The sequence below is a fragment of the Oncorhynchus masou genome, chromosome 14, assembly GCF_036934945.1.
Source record: "Oncorhynchus masou masou isolate Uvic2021 chromosome 14, UVic_Omas_1.1, whole genome shotgun sequence".
In the NCBI taxonomy this organism is placed as follows: domain Eukaryota; kingdom Metazoa; phylum Chordata; class Actinopteri; order Salmoniformes; family Salmonidae; genus Oncorhynchus; species Oncorhynchus masou.
The window spans coordinates 16,378,751-16,394,213 of NC_088225.1; positions in this window are offsets into that span (position 1 = coordinate 16,378,751).

Genomic DNA, 15,463 nt, shown 5'->3' on the forward strand with positions numbered 1-15,463 from the left:
GTGTCAAATCGGAGGGTCTGCTGTCCGGACCTCTGGCCATCTCTATGGGGGTGCCACAGGGTTCAATTCTTGGACCGACTCTCTTCTCTGTATACATCAATGAGGTCGCTCTTGCTGCTGGTGAGTCTCTGATCCACCTCTACGCAGACGACACCATGCTGTATACTTCTGGCCCTTCTTTGGACACTGTGTTAACAACCCTCCAGGCAAGCTTCAATGCCATACAACTCTCCTTCCGTGGCCTCCAAATGCTCTTAAATACAAGTAAAACTAAATGCATGCTCTTCAACCGATCGCTACCCACACCTGCCCGCCTGTCCAACATCACTACTCTGGACGGCTCTGACTTAGAATATGTGGACAACTACAAATACTTAGGTGTCTGGTTAGACTGTAAACTCTCCTTCCAGACCCATATCAAATATCTCCAATCCAAAGTTAAATCTAGAATTGGCTTCCTATTTTGCAACAAAGCATCCTTCACTCATGCTGCCAAAGATACCCTTGTAAAACTGACCATCCTACCAATCCTTGACTTTGGCGATGTCATTTACAAAATAGCCTCCAATACCCTACTCAACAAATTGGATGCAGTCTATCACAGTGCAATCTGTTTTGTCACCAAAGCCCCATATACTACCCACCATTGCGACCTGTACGCTCTCGTTGGCTGGCCCTCGCTTCATACTCGTCGCCAAACCCACTGGCTCCATGTCATCTACAAGACCCTGCTAGGTAAAGTCCTCCCTTATCTCAGCTCGCTGGTCACCATAGCATCTCCCACCTGTAGCACATGCTCCAGCAGGTATATCTCTCTCGTCACCCCCAAAACCAATTCTTTCTTTGGCCGCCTCTCCTTCCAGTTCTCTGCTGCCAATGACTGGAACGAACTACAAAAAGCACTGAAACTGGAAACACTTATCTCCCTCACTAGCTTTAAGCACCAACTGTCAGAGCAGCTCACAGATTACTGCACCTGTACATAGCCCACCTATATTTTAGCCCAAACAACTACCTCTTTCCCTACTGTATTTAATTTATTTATTTATTTTGCTCCTTTGCACCCCATTATTTTTATTTCTACTTTGCACATTCTTCCATTGCAAATCTACCATTCCATTGTTTTACTTGCTATATTGTATTTACTTTGCCACCATGGCCATTTCTTGCCTTTACCTCCCTTATCTCACCTCATTTGCTCACATCGTATATAGACTTGTTTATACTGTATTATTGACTGTATGTTTGTTTTACTCCATGTGTAACTCTGTGTCGTTGTATGTGTCGAACTGCTTTGCTTTATCCTGGCCAGGTCGCAATTGTAAATGAGAACTTGTTCTCAACTTGCCTATCTGGTTAAATAAAGGTGAAATAAATAAAATAAAATAAAAGTTGCTCTACAAGGGTTGGTGGGTAAAAGAGATGGAGAGTGACTGTTTAGTTGCTCTACATAGGCTGGTGGATTAAACAGATTGAGAGTGACTGTTTAGTTACTCTACAAGGGTTTGTTGGTTAAAGAGCTGGGGAGTGACTGTTTAGTTACTCTACAAGGGCCGGAGGGTTAAAGAGCTGGAGAGTGCGTCAGCCACCTTTCCCCTGGCGGATTGGCCCATGTCACTACTTCCTCTGTAAACTCACCCCACCTGACACTCAGCGACCATGGGCACAGGCCAGCTGATGCAGGAAACAATAGGCAGCTTGCCTGCTTATCAGACACAACCCTCCCATTTCTTGAACGTGAGCAGTTCTTTGATGGTTATGTCAGTGCATATAACAAAAGTGGAACCTTGGCAATCAGGAGAGGGTTTTGATTAGATTGTTGCAATAGTCGCTTGTAAGAATGCTTGCCTTCCCAAATCTTCACTGTCAGAAATATTTGTTCACTTGGAGTTTCAAACTTTTAAGTTTGTGCCTCTGCTGAATTTCAACATTGGCCCATGTACTTGAAAACTGAAAGAGCAACCACTGAAACATGCTAAATTCCATGTATTGGTTCAGCCCTTCAGATATTCCAATCTATATTTCAAGCGCCTCGTCAAGCTACGTTTTCTTCCTGCCCCTTCTGAAAGGTACTAAGTGCACACCCTCCAAGGTAAATAAATCGCTTATCAAAAAGTATTTCAAGGCAATCGTTAACCACAATTATGGTGGTGGTTCTCTTAAACAAATTATTAGTGTGATAGCTGGGAGAGGATAAACATATTAATAACTTTTTATTGGAAGAAATCCAGACTACATCCATTATCCAAGAAGCACATTTTACCTTAAAAGGAACAGAAAAGCCACTATGGCATTCACAACAGTTATTTTCACTGGCACTGCCCAAGACTGTCTTTTCTTTCATGCTGTGCCAACAGCTCTCAAAGAGGTGTCTGAAGTGCTGCCTGCCCTGCTGCCTCTAGGGTCCTAACCCATGGCATGTCCTCATTCCCATGGACACTGGAGGTAAAGCCCTTCCTGACAAACTCAACAACTCAGAGGGATAGAGGATGCACTGGATTGCCATTAAATCTCAGTTCAACCCAAGATTTCCCACTGTTGTTTTAAAAGAAAAACTTAAGCACGGCTTTTTAAAGCCTTTTTTAAAACTGTAAAGTTCTTCACCCTCTTGTATCTGGCAGTTTAACTTGAGTTTTGAATTTTGATTCAACTTGACATGAACAACTCTCAGCAGAGTAAAATAAGTCTGAACAACAAACATTGCAAGATCAGTAGACACTGTGACATTATTGAGTCTGGACATTGTGGAGAACCTTGGTGGGTCAGGGTCTCTAGAAACAATTCTTTTTTGTTTTGTATTATTTCCCTGAATTCTTATTCAGACTACAGGGCTCTCTTCAACCATAACAAAAGGCCATCTTGACTGATACAATCTTGACGATTGAAGCAGCTGCAGCTCCCCCAATGCCCAACAACGACCAACTGTTGAACGAGCACATTCATCTTCTAATCGATTGTGCTGTGTAGTATTTTACCTCTTGTCTCCTTGTAGCCAGCCACCCTTCTGTCTCTCTCCCCACAGACTTACTAATTCAACCAAGGAGTGTACTGCTAACAGGGTTTTCCCTTTGTTTCTCTTCCCTCATCAAGACCTCTCTCAAACATAGTGAGCCTCAACCAGCTGCCTGCTGGAAAAGGGTGAAAATGATTCCCATCATGCAACAAAGACAGAAGGATGTCAAAACGGCACAAAGGGAAACCACAAAAGTGACATCCTATCGTGACTGTATTGTTGACTCCGTCAAGCATGAAGATACATTTAATCCATTTGTCTGAAAAGAGGAATGAGAACAGACATGGTCAGAGTTTGGTTTCACTGTGATACATAATACAGGATCGTTGGCTGAATTCCTGTTGAACCATGGTGTATGTTGTATCTTGTGGTTTACAATGCATTGCAAAAAGCTTCGAGAAATAAATAGTATGAACAAGGCAGTAACGGATATGTTATTCATGGTCAATATGTTGGCTCAATGTTGATCTTGAGAGAAGTTCTCACCCTGAAACAATCTAATCCTCGTACCCTTGTTGGAACAACAGAGGAACAATCACTCCTGTCATGGTGTAAAAGACCAACAGGGCTGTTTCATGTCAATCTCTGACACCAACAGGAAAAAAAGCGGCTTCCACAGTGTTTACCAACTCTGCCTCAGGAAATCTGTTAGTAATCTGCAAGTTCTCCTTTGAAACCAGGGATTGGGAAACAGCTGTAATTGAAGAGTTATCTATTAATCAGTGTTAATTTTTTGCACTTCCACCTTAATTAAAATGTGTGTGTGTGTATATATTTGTGTGTGTGTATGTGCATGCGCATGTGTGTGCATTGTGGACAGTGAGTTAATGCTGGAAGACCTCAAGTGCAATTGGTTAGACTGCAATAATACATGCAAGGTGTTCACTCTTTCCAGTACCATATTCTTGTATGTGTGCCAAGAAACATCTTGGCAAGCATGGTCAGTCTTTTTCCCCTAAGTAAATTAACTAAATAATTGGAATGGTTCAGGGAGGAAATGACAAGGTGTGTCTGACACAGCTGCAGAGGTCATTTAACAAACAATGATGTCATGGGAAGTAGCTTCTTCACAGCACTTGGTTTCCTTTCATCGGAACAGCTGAGCTACTTTGTAAGTGGTTGGATTTTCCTCTATAGGCGTTTAAAAACTCCATTGCAGAGATCTTTTTGAATGGTAAGTAGAAACTTCTACTTCTGCTGTTGGTTAGGTTACCACCTTGATATTCCTCAACAGATAAACTAATACAGTTATGCTATAAATTTATTGATCTTTGGGGGAAAATGAAAAAATATCGAGGGAATAGCCTAAACACTTAATCCTTGAATGCATTAATGGAGACCAAGACAGGAATGTATATTTATTTACCTTCTTCTGCACTCATGTGACTTGAAGTGAAAGCCCAGAGGCTCTCCTATTTGCCACGCTCTGTCAGGTAACTTTCACACCCAGAAGCTATGGCCCCATAAACCCGCCTGGGAGCCTAGGACTTGGTCAGACCTGGTCACACAGAGCACAACAAGGGAATGTGGCCCAGCTGAGAGTAGTGGGACCCCAGCTCCAAGCACCACCTAATCTTGAACAGGTGTGAATAGATTACTGTGGGAAACAGTGGGGGAGCGTTTAATGTGGTCTTGGGGTGTAATTCGGCATGCTTTTAATCAGCTCTGGACGTTCTTCTGAGCGCTGCCTAGGGAAGAAAACAGCAGCATTTCTGATGACGTATGCAGGACAATGGAGAGGGGACACAGTCAGGGCATCTGTTTTGTAGTGCCCCAATGACTTATTACTGTGGCCAATGGGACCCACATGTAAATCTGAGCTCCTCTGGAGCTGCAAGGTGAAAGAGTCTCTTTGATGCTGAGTGAGATTTAAAACAAATAAAACAAGTCAACAATGCATTAGATGGAGAAAGAAAACCCTTAGACAGCTCTCTGTCCTCCTGAGTATGTAGAACATTGCTATAGGTTGCAATGTGTTCTGAGACATATGGTCAGAGAAGAGTGTTACAAAGGATTACACAAGCTTCATGTAGAGTAAAACATTTAATTGAAATCATATTACTCCATATTACATACATGTCTAAGTAGGCTACAGATGTAGGATCTTAATTTGAGCCAGTTTAGTACAGCAGGAAACATTTTGTTAGGGCAAATCACGCATATAAAGTCTGATATGTGGAAATGACTAACTTTAGAATCCTTTTAAAACCTTGAATACACTACAGTTTGCATTTCCTCTTGTGCAAGAAAATTCTCAGCAACAAACGAGTGAAATTAAAATCCTACATCTGTAATTTAGTGCTGTCTAAAAACCATTTCAATGATTCATGTGGTGTTTCGGTAAGGGTCTTTACATGTGTCACATACTCTCCGTGCGGTTTAACACCACTGTAAAAACACTCCTCTTCCAGGCTGGGCTTTAAATGTAAGTCACATGGTACACAGACTGGTCGTGCTTTGTGCGGTCCTTGACTAGAGGAAGCCATGAGCTCTGGGAGGAGCAGGTTCCCACACCCAGAAGAAGAGATGGAGGACAGGCTAACACAAACAGTCCGCCTTTCAGGAAGGAAAAGGCTCCCTTTAGGCCTTTATCAGATCTGCGAGCGCCTCAGTCCACCAGTCGCCTGCCAGCTGCTGTCCTCCCGAGAGGTACGGCTTCACTCTGGTCCAATTTAATGGTCCCTTTACTCTGAAATAATCAGTCATCATAATGCACTACTAATATATCAGGCTAGCTGCTAGGTCACTCCCTTATTTGGGTCTGAGGACAAAATGCATACAGGGGTAAAGTCTGGAACTAGTCTGTGAGTTTTGGGACCAATTTCAAGAATGCAGGCTAATGGCAACACTATCAGGGCTAGACCGGCAGTGCAATGTGTGATGACCTGTGCACGGTAGGCCTACACCCCCTAACACATGTTCAGGAAGGTCTGGCCAACATGATACAGCAATGTGGTAACAATTACTATAGAATGAACAAAATAACAGATCTGTGGGTAGAGTGTGGGTAAGCTTGGTTTACCACACCACACAATGATTCCTTCCCGTTCAGGTCTAATTTCCTGATCAAACAAGTTATACTATTCATATAAACAATTCTGAAGGAAATAAACACAGCACGAAACAAATCCTCAACCCCCTGGTTCCTCAGTCTAGATCCCCTCTACTCTCGGTGCCCATGGACCAGTATGTCTCTCCTGTGGTATTCATACACATTGCGGCCGAACAGGAGCTGCCCTCGGCTGTCTTTTGATTGCATAACCCTGCCTCTTTGCTTACCTCATGGAACATCTCTGGAGTAACTCATGGAGACTGAAGACACAAAGAACAGGGACACGTTCACAACATCTGCTAGCTTCAGCACCTCATGACTGTTTATGCCGCTTGGGCAACTCCGAGTGAGTAATAGTTCCCTTATGTCCAGTAACGGGGGCTGTGTCTACGTTGATCTTTTTTCTAAACTTACGAAACCCTTATGAAAAGGATACGGATGTGGAATGGTATATTTGATGGGGGAAGGAAACTTTGATACTTTGAAACTTCAGTTTAGTTAAACATTTCAGCAACAAATGTTTTCTTGGTTGACTCCTCCATTCTTTAGATAGAAACAGATCTCAGCAACAGTCATGTAGCATAGGGACTAGGAATAGATGATATCCCACTAACGTCATAGGGAAACCTTTGCCACATTGAGGAGGCCTGGATTTTATGGGTTGTTGCGAGAAATTGATACACTAACGCATTACAAAATTAGCACTCTGGTTTAAAAATATATATTTAAAAAAAGCCTGGGGCTGAAACCTCTGCAATATTTTTTACTGGCATGGCTAAACTCTCCAAACTTGTATAAATATATCTTACATTCGTTAATAGTAGAAAGAACACAGTGTACGCCACTGTCCGCCGATTGAATTTCATTATTACCAGATCCGTAAAACAGAGCATTTTAACCTAAAATGTAAACACGCTGACTTTTGATTGATGTCAGTTAAGTTGTAACAACTATCTACATTTGGCACACCCTCATGGTTGCCCACAGAGACACCATGGCAACAAAGACAAGAGTGCTTGAATACATACATGTCAAGACAAAGGTCTATGCTGTTCAGTATTTGAACGTGAAGCTAGTATAGGCGAGAAAGGCTCCTTGGGGCCCTGTAGTGACGATTTATCACATTGTGTTGGATTGCAGAGAGGGAGGGACCTTTTGAATGTGTGTGCCTTGTAACTCATTTGTTGTGGACTTGGAGGGGTGAGGGTGGGGGGTCAGGATATGTCTGATGGAGGGAGGGACACCACCGAGTATTAGTGGCATGCTGGGAAAATAAACAAACATGGAGCAGAGTTGTGTCTCTTTCCCTTGGAGGTAAAGTATTTGTGCTCTAGCAGAAAGTGAGGCTTTTGTTAACAAAAATGTCAAAGAAAAGACTAACCCCCCTAGCGCCCTCAGACATCTACACACAGAAAGCTTCTATCCAGACAGAGACGACAGATGGGAAGGCCCAAGACCCTCCGGCAGGTTTCTCTACATACATATCCTTTCTCCCCAGCTCTCTCAGGGCGTCTGTCTGCTTCCAGTCCCGTGGAGACGGCCGGACACCCTGGCACCAGGTCTGGAGCTGGGAAAGATGTAAACAGGAGAGAGACCCCACCCATGGGCATGGGACAGACAGACAAACCTGACATATCCTCTCCTGTAATCACTTCCAAAGAACTCAACAAAAACATCCCTCAGCTTTTCCTTCAACCCAATGTTAATGTGCTATTTTTTGTTTAGTAATCTTGAAAATGATGCTAAATGGATTGCAACGCTCACAGTAATCTCATTGATGCTGCAAATGACCTTACCAATATTAAACCATACCCACAATGTCATCTCATTGCCAAAATAGACCATTTCCCAGAAGGAAATTCTGGCCTCCAAAAATAAGGTTGATGTTTGCTAAAAAATGCATGTTGACTATGTTCTGCATATCAATACACAAACAGACAGGCTGACTGTATTAATGCTGAGGCCGCCACACAAGGGCGTAGCCTTTTCCAGATGCTCATTTGGGGAATTTGACCAGATTAACAAGTGATGACGAACTGACTGACGTACAGAAAACTGTCAGAGGACATGGTTGCTCAATGAGGACTTTTTACTCAAAGACAGAGAAGGCATTAGTCTTCTTCATAAGCTTCCATGAAATATTGTGCTGATTGTCCTTCAGAAGCCAAAATAACCCTCTAGTTTTAAATCAATGTCCAAGTGAACAGTTAGATCATGACATGTTGGTGTGGCTATGAAAAATCTTTGTAACCTTTGACATTGGTCACAAGAACATTAAAAACATATTAAAGGCATGAAAATCCAGTTCTGCTATAAAGTAACAGTGAATCCTAACTTAGCCTCTGATGGTATTTGGAAACATGAAACCTATTTTTCAAAGAAATCCTTACTTTTTCGAATTAAAACAGCTCTGTCCTTTGTTCTAAAAACCCATGTCATCTGTTTGGGGCTTGTCCATTGTAGACAATCATCATGTTAAATGACTAGTGGAGCCAGAGGAACATGAACTCTAAAAACAGAGCTGTTAGAAGTTCATCAATTCACATAGGATCTATCTGGTTTTATCTTTGTTCAAGAACACAATCTAAAACTCATGCACTCATAAAAATGCACCAATCAAATCTCATCTCTTTGTATTGAAGTGCCTAATAATCAAATATTTATTACCAGTGACATCACATTACAGTTTGCCTGTCCCCATACATTTAACCTTTATTTAACTAGGCAAGTCAGTTAAGAGCAAATTCTTATTTTCAATTAACTGCCTGTTCAGGGGCAGAACGGCAGATTTGTACCTTATCAGGTCGGGGGTTTGAACTTGCAACTTTCCGGTTATTAGTCCAATGTTCTAACAACTAGGCTACCCTGCTGCCCCAATACATGACAGACACAGGAGTGTGTGTGTGTGTGTGTGTGTGTGTGTGTGTGTGTGTGTGTGTGTGTGTGTGTGTGTGTGTGTGTGTGTGTGTGTGTGTGTGTGTGTGTGTGTGTGTGTGTGTGTGTGTGTGTGTGTGTGTGTGTGTGTGTGTGTGTGTGTGTGTGTGTGTGTGTGTGTGATGGCAGTCTGGGTCAAAGTTCAGATTATCATCCTATAGATGGTGCTGTTCCTACTGCGCAGCTCATGTTGACGATGATGACTGCCCTCTGCTGCTCATCTAACCCTCTCGCTTGAAAACAAAAGGATGAAAACCATACCACAGGAACAACATTAGCTTCACTCAGTAAAAATATATGAGTAAATAAATATGGTAAAGAAATGTCCTTGTGGTGGAGGTTTTCTCTTCCACAGAGCATGTGTATTTGAAAATGAAAAAATGGCACTGCCTTAATTGACATGCGTCAGCACAGATTATTGACCTCATAGGAACGCTTTCAATTCCGTTAATCCGCCCTCTGATATCTCTGCAGCGGCAGCCTACAACGACTGTGTCAATCCTCTGCTACACACAGTGAACAGAAGAGTACTGATCACACATATTTACCACAATAAATATGCCTGCATTGATATTTAACATTGAAATATGAAAGTCAAAGACCCCTCTTTCACATCTGAGTAGCTTTTTAAGTCTCCATCTCGGGTCTCTATTTAGCCAGATGGCTCCTCTCTCAATCCCCACTCACAATCAAGATTAAGATTACACACACAAACACACACACACACACACACACACACACACACACACACACACACACACACACACACACACACACGCACACATGCAGAACACAGTACTCATAAATGCGTCATACACTTGTTCATACTAACGACAGACTGTCCGTCCCCACCCTGCTTTTTCTGTTAATTCTCTAAATCCGTGCTGTTTCCGACATTAATATGCCCTTGAAAAACAGATTCTGGTGATATAACACAGGCTTTCAAAAATGGCCTTTTTAAATGGGCAGAATCCTATACGAGATTCAGTTGTTGAAATTACAACCGAGGCTTAAGTTATTAAACAGAGCAGCTTTAATCATTGATCACAGAAATTCAAGGTTGGAGGAATGGCATGGATTAAAGTATTTTTACCACAAAGCCACATATCCACTGTGATCTGAGAGAGAGAGAGAGAGAGAGAGAGAGAGAGAGAGAGAGAGAGAGAGAGAGAGAGAGAGAAAGAGGAGATTGACGAGGATAGATTGACGAGGATAGAGAGAAAGCCCTGCTGTCACTCGCTAGTTTAGTGATTCCAGCTCCACTGAAGGCGACCGTCTTCCATTCTCCGTCCCATCCACCAGCTGTTTCTTCTAGGCCTGTGGGCCGCACAGTATGAGGCAGCTACCATGGGCTTTAAGGAAAACTTCTCGGAGATTGATCCTGTCACTTTGAACCTCTGCATCCTTATCGCCAGCTATGTTATCTTGCTTCTGGTGTTCCTGATATCTTGTATAATGTATGACTGCCGGGGCAAGGATCCAACCAAGGAGTACGCGCCGGACCCTGTGCCGACCCAATCCCCCATCAGACTGGTGGTGATGCAGCAGACCACCCCTTCTCCTCAACATCAATGCTGGGACCAGACCAATATGGTCACCTCATATGAGCCTCAGCCCAGTCCAGACTTCAGGGAGAAGAAGAGCACAATGGTCTAGATTCTAGAAGGGCTACTGTGGTGCTGAATAACTCAGTCCACCACCCGTTGGAATTATTGCAGCGGAATAAACCTTTGTACATATATGTTTTTTAAAATCTGTTTCTACATTTATTTTTTAGACTGTATTTTTCCCTGGTGGCCAGGACAATGCTAGGACTGGACCTGCAGAAGACCAGTCTGAGACGGTAAGAGAGAAGCATGTGTGTGCAGTGTTGATGCACATGAAATCCGTCTTTTAGAAAGGTCTGGTGGATCACAGAAGCCTACAGCCTGTTCTAAAACAAGAAATGTCACAACTGATAATCAACATGGAATTCAGGAGCTGTACTATTAACAGTGGTTTGTGTTACACAACATGAGAGGGAAATGCAATTGACTGAAAAAGGGTTGCAGTTTTCAAACCATATCTTTGCACGTAGCTCAACTATTTACTACATCACAAAATGCTTCAGTGTTTAAATGTGATACAAAGTATTACCAGTTATAATTTTTCATTTTTAAAGAGAGACAGGTCTGTCCCCTCTCAGTGAGCGTTCATTGTCATCTTGCTTCACTACTTTGTCAAATGTTACTTGATAGACATTTGTATGGTGCTCTGCTAGTGTAATGTTTTCATTGATGACAGACTTGTTGTCCTATCTCAACCAGGACTCAGAAGGAGTGTATTTCAGTGTCCTCTGGCATTTTCAGATTAGGAGACTGCCCAACATTTCCTCGTATTGTTTATAGGTAAACTAAGGTAGCCATTAGCCAATTCCATAACGTGACAGTGTTGAGTCTTTATGAAGTAACCAACCACAGTTCAGCCAAGTGCTGTCCAACCATGGTCCTGACCTGTGAGGCCCAGATTATTCTGCTATGTTGAGACTTGCTTCTTTAATCACTCTCCCACCCGCCATGAGAAACAGGTCATTTATGGAGCCCTTTTCAGATATGTACCTGCTAACCCTTTGATGTCAAGACATGTGACTTGATTCAGCAAACAGTATATTGTGAGACAGAGGTTGTAGCTAACACTTATCCAATTATTCAGTCAATCTCCTTGAATTAGGATCTCTAAAAGAGAGTGCAAGCTGAAGCTATTAACTGAATTAAGTCCTTGCATGTAATATAATTAAACACCAGTAATCATACATTCACTCGAAGGTGTGACGGAAACCCCTGGTGGTCACTGCCAAAACTAGCACCTGTACACACCAAAATAGCTTTGCCCATGCCGTCTTACCTGGAGCATAAACAAATTAAGCTGTTTTAGTCCTTATACTTAGAAATTATACATGTATGCACCTTGCCCTGAGCTGACACACCTGGCAAAGCAGCTCCAATAGCTTGATTACAGTACAACAACATCAACACCTACAGTACCAACAGAAGATTACAGTACAACAACATCAACACCTACAGTACCAACAGAAGATTACAGTACAACAACATCAACACCTACAGTACCAATAGAAGATTACAGTACAACAACATCACATACAACAACATCAACACCAACAGAATATTACAGTACAGTACCAACATCAACACCTACAGTACCAATAGAAGATTACAGTACAACAACATCAACACCTACAGTACAACAAAGATTACATCAAAACCTACAGTACCAACAGAAGATTACAGTACAACAACATCAACACCTACAGTACCAACAGAAGATTACAGTACAACAACATCAACACCTACATTACCAACAGAAGATTACAGTACAACAACATCAACACCTACAGTACCAACAGAAGATTACAGTACAACAACATCAACACCTACACTACCAATAGAATATTACAGTACAACATCAACACCTACAGTACCAATAGAAGATTACAGTACAGCAACATCAACATCAACACCTACAGTACCAACAGAAGATTACAGTACAACAACATCAACACCTACAGTACCAATAGAAGATTACAGTACCACAACATCAACACCTACAGTACCAATAGAAGATTACAGTACAACATCAACACCTACAGTACCAATAGAAGATTACAGTACAACAACATCAACACCTACAGTACCAATAGAAGATTACAGTACAACAACATCAACAACTACAGTACAAATAGAAGATTACAGTACAACAACATCAACACCTACAGTACCAACAGATGACTACAATACAACAACATCAACACCTACAGTACCAATAGAAGATTACAGTACAACAACATCAACAACTACAGTACCAATAGAAGATTACAGTACAACAACATCAACACCTACAGTACCAACAGATGACTACAATACAACAACATCAACACCTACAGTACCAGAATCAAGAGATTACAACTGATGAGAAACTAGCAATCTGAAAGGATCAAGTTCAGCTGAGTATTAAGATGTAAAAATAATTACCACTAAGATAGAATACCACGGAATCCCATCTAAGAATATACTGTATGGGAACAAATAAATGTACCATTTAGAAAAGGCAACATGTTGCAGGACAATGGGGCTCCAAAGGTCTAATATGAACATAAATCCAAATGTTCCAAATATCTGAAAATGCTTACAGTGTTTTTGTCAACAGTGAAGAGCAATGTTGCACCAATGTATTAGCTGGGTGCAGATCGACTGTCATGCCTCTATGCAGACACTACACCAGTAATCCTTTGCTACAGGGGGAAATGTGCTTTACAGGTTAAGAACACGCCATACTCAGCTTGTTAGCTACTAGATCAATTCTGATCTCTGTTGAGGCTGGGGCACAACACAGGCTCTATCTTACTTTACAGCAGTTTAATTTATTGATTGAAATGGGCATTGACAGCATGGCTATAACATACACTAATATATCCACCATGCCATGAATTGCAAAAAGCAGCCATTTTATTTTTTCTCTTTACTGAAACCTCGAAGGGCATAGCTATGCATTTAGATGTTTAGCCTTTTCACATTGACAACATTGATTCATCAAGCATCTGAATATCACACCTTTACATTTCTTGTCATCTTTATCAGACAGAATTAGTGTTGTTGTTATTCTAAGTGTGAGGATGGGAATATTCCGTGGCTTTTCATTGAGGTGTTCCAGCGTATTGTAATCCACAATATTGGGATTCCCATGTCTTCCCTTTTTAGAGGTACTGCATTCCAGCATGAAACAGTAAACCAATTACAGAGCTGTTTAACCCTGGCATCACGTGCCTTCACAAAGCCTCTGTTATCCTGTGGGTAGTCCCACCAGTGTCTGTCTTACAGTAGCTACTAAAGATGTCATATTAACAGCATGGCCTGCTGTGTGCATGTACAGTACAGTACATTGCTGTTGGGCAGTATGGAGCATTGTTTAGTACTGTTGATCTACATGGTGTAGAGAGCTTTTACATCCTGCCAGAGGGCTTTGTTCAGCAAGCTTTGAGTGTTTACAAGCAATCAATGAAAATAGGTCACACACAGCCTTTACAGTATGTGTAGTTATAATGTGACACAGAGGGTGATTCTTGTCAGATGCTTAACATAATACCTGACCTGAGGGACCTTTAACCACACTTCCTCTGTAACATGAGCTCTTCCACTTGCACTGCCGTTGTGGCTCGTGGAGTAAGTGAAATGGGTCTTCAGGTTGTTGACTGTGAGCAGAGTGGGGTAACGGATTAACTCTGCATGTGCCTCTAACATGTAACAGTGTCAGAAATAGAATGAGCTAAACACTGTTTTATAGCATATTTAGAAACACAGGGACACTATGCTGAGCTGCTAAACTTGTGTTGTATGACAGAATGCCAACCTCCATGTCTCAGTCCTGTATCGCATTAGTGGTGTTATGGCACCATGGGGGAACTGCAGCCTTGCAGCAAGAACAAGGAAACGCTAAACCCTAACATATGACTGCTTGCATCCTCCCGTTGTCTCTGCTAATGTCATTCTTAAAAACCCTGCCTGCCTGCCACCCACCATCTCAGCTGTACTTCCATAGCTCGTAAACCATGAGCTCCTCCTGGGCTGGATAAACAACATTTGAACTGTCCGATGCATGGTGTACCCTAGGGATAGGATCTTGTGCAAAAAGTGGATTTTACTTTCATGAACTACAATACACATTAGGCTAGGGCTACTTTTGTAATCCTTTGGCATCACAACATATAAAACCAGAGAGATTAATTCATACTTAGAGGTTTACCCGTCTGTCCAAATATAACATGTGAAATCTTTCTCTAAGGGGTTGATTATACATCTTATTCTGAGTTTACCAATGCAAACATTTAAAATGGATACATTTGGGAATGTTATCCTCTCATGCATAAATGTGCTGGTTATTAATGGTTCTGAAAGGTATTGTGCAATGCCACTGCGTTGAAGTTGAGTCAGTATGGGCTTATGTTTCACTCTGGTTGTAATAGCCCAAAGAGAAAAAAAACTGCAGGCATTTGTCAGTTTGAAACTCATTAAGACTGCATATAGCACTTAAAGTCTTATGTAAACAGCTATGTGTTGTGTTATCTAATGTTGTTCCTGAATGATCCAGTTACATTACTGCCACTGTTATGTAACTCTATGGGTTAGAGAGTGCTCATCAGATACATTGCTGAGTTACAATGCTGTCACTGTTATGTAACTTTATGGTTAGAGAGTGCTCATCAGATACCTTGCTGGTGTGCAATTCAACATTGGCTAGCAGCACAGCACACTTATGATCCAAGATGGCGTAGCAGTGAAGACGTGTTTTGTTCGTGTCTCGTGTACTTTTGTATTTTTTGTATTTTTTGTATATATATTTCAACTTTATTTTCAATCTCTTTATGGACTTGTTTATTGTTTACTCCATGTGTAACTCTGTGTTGTTGTCTG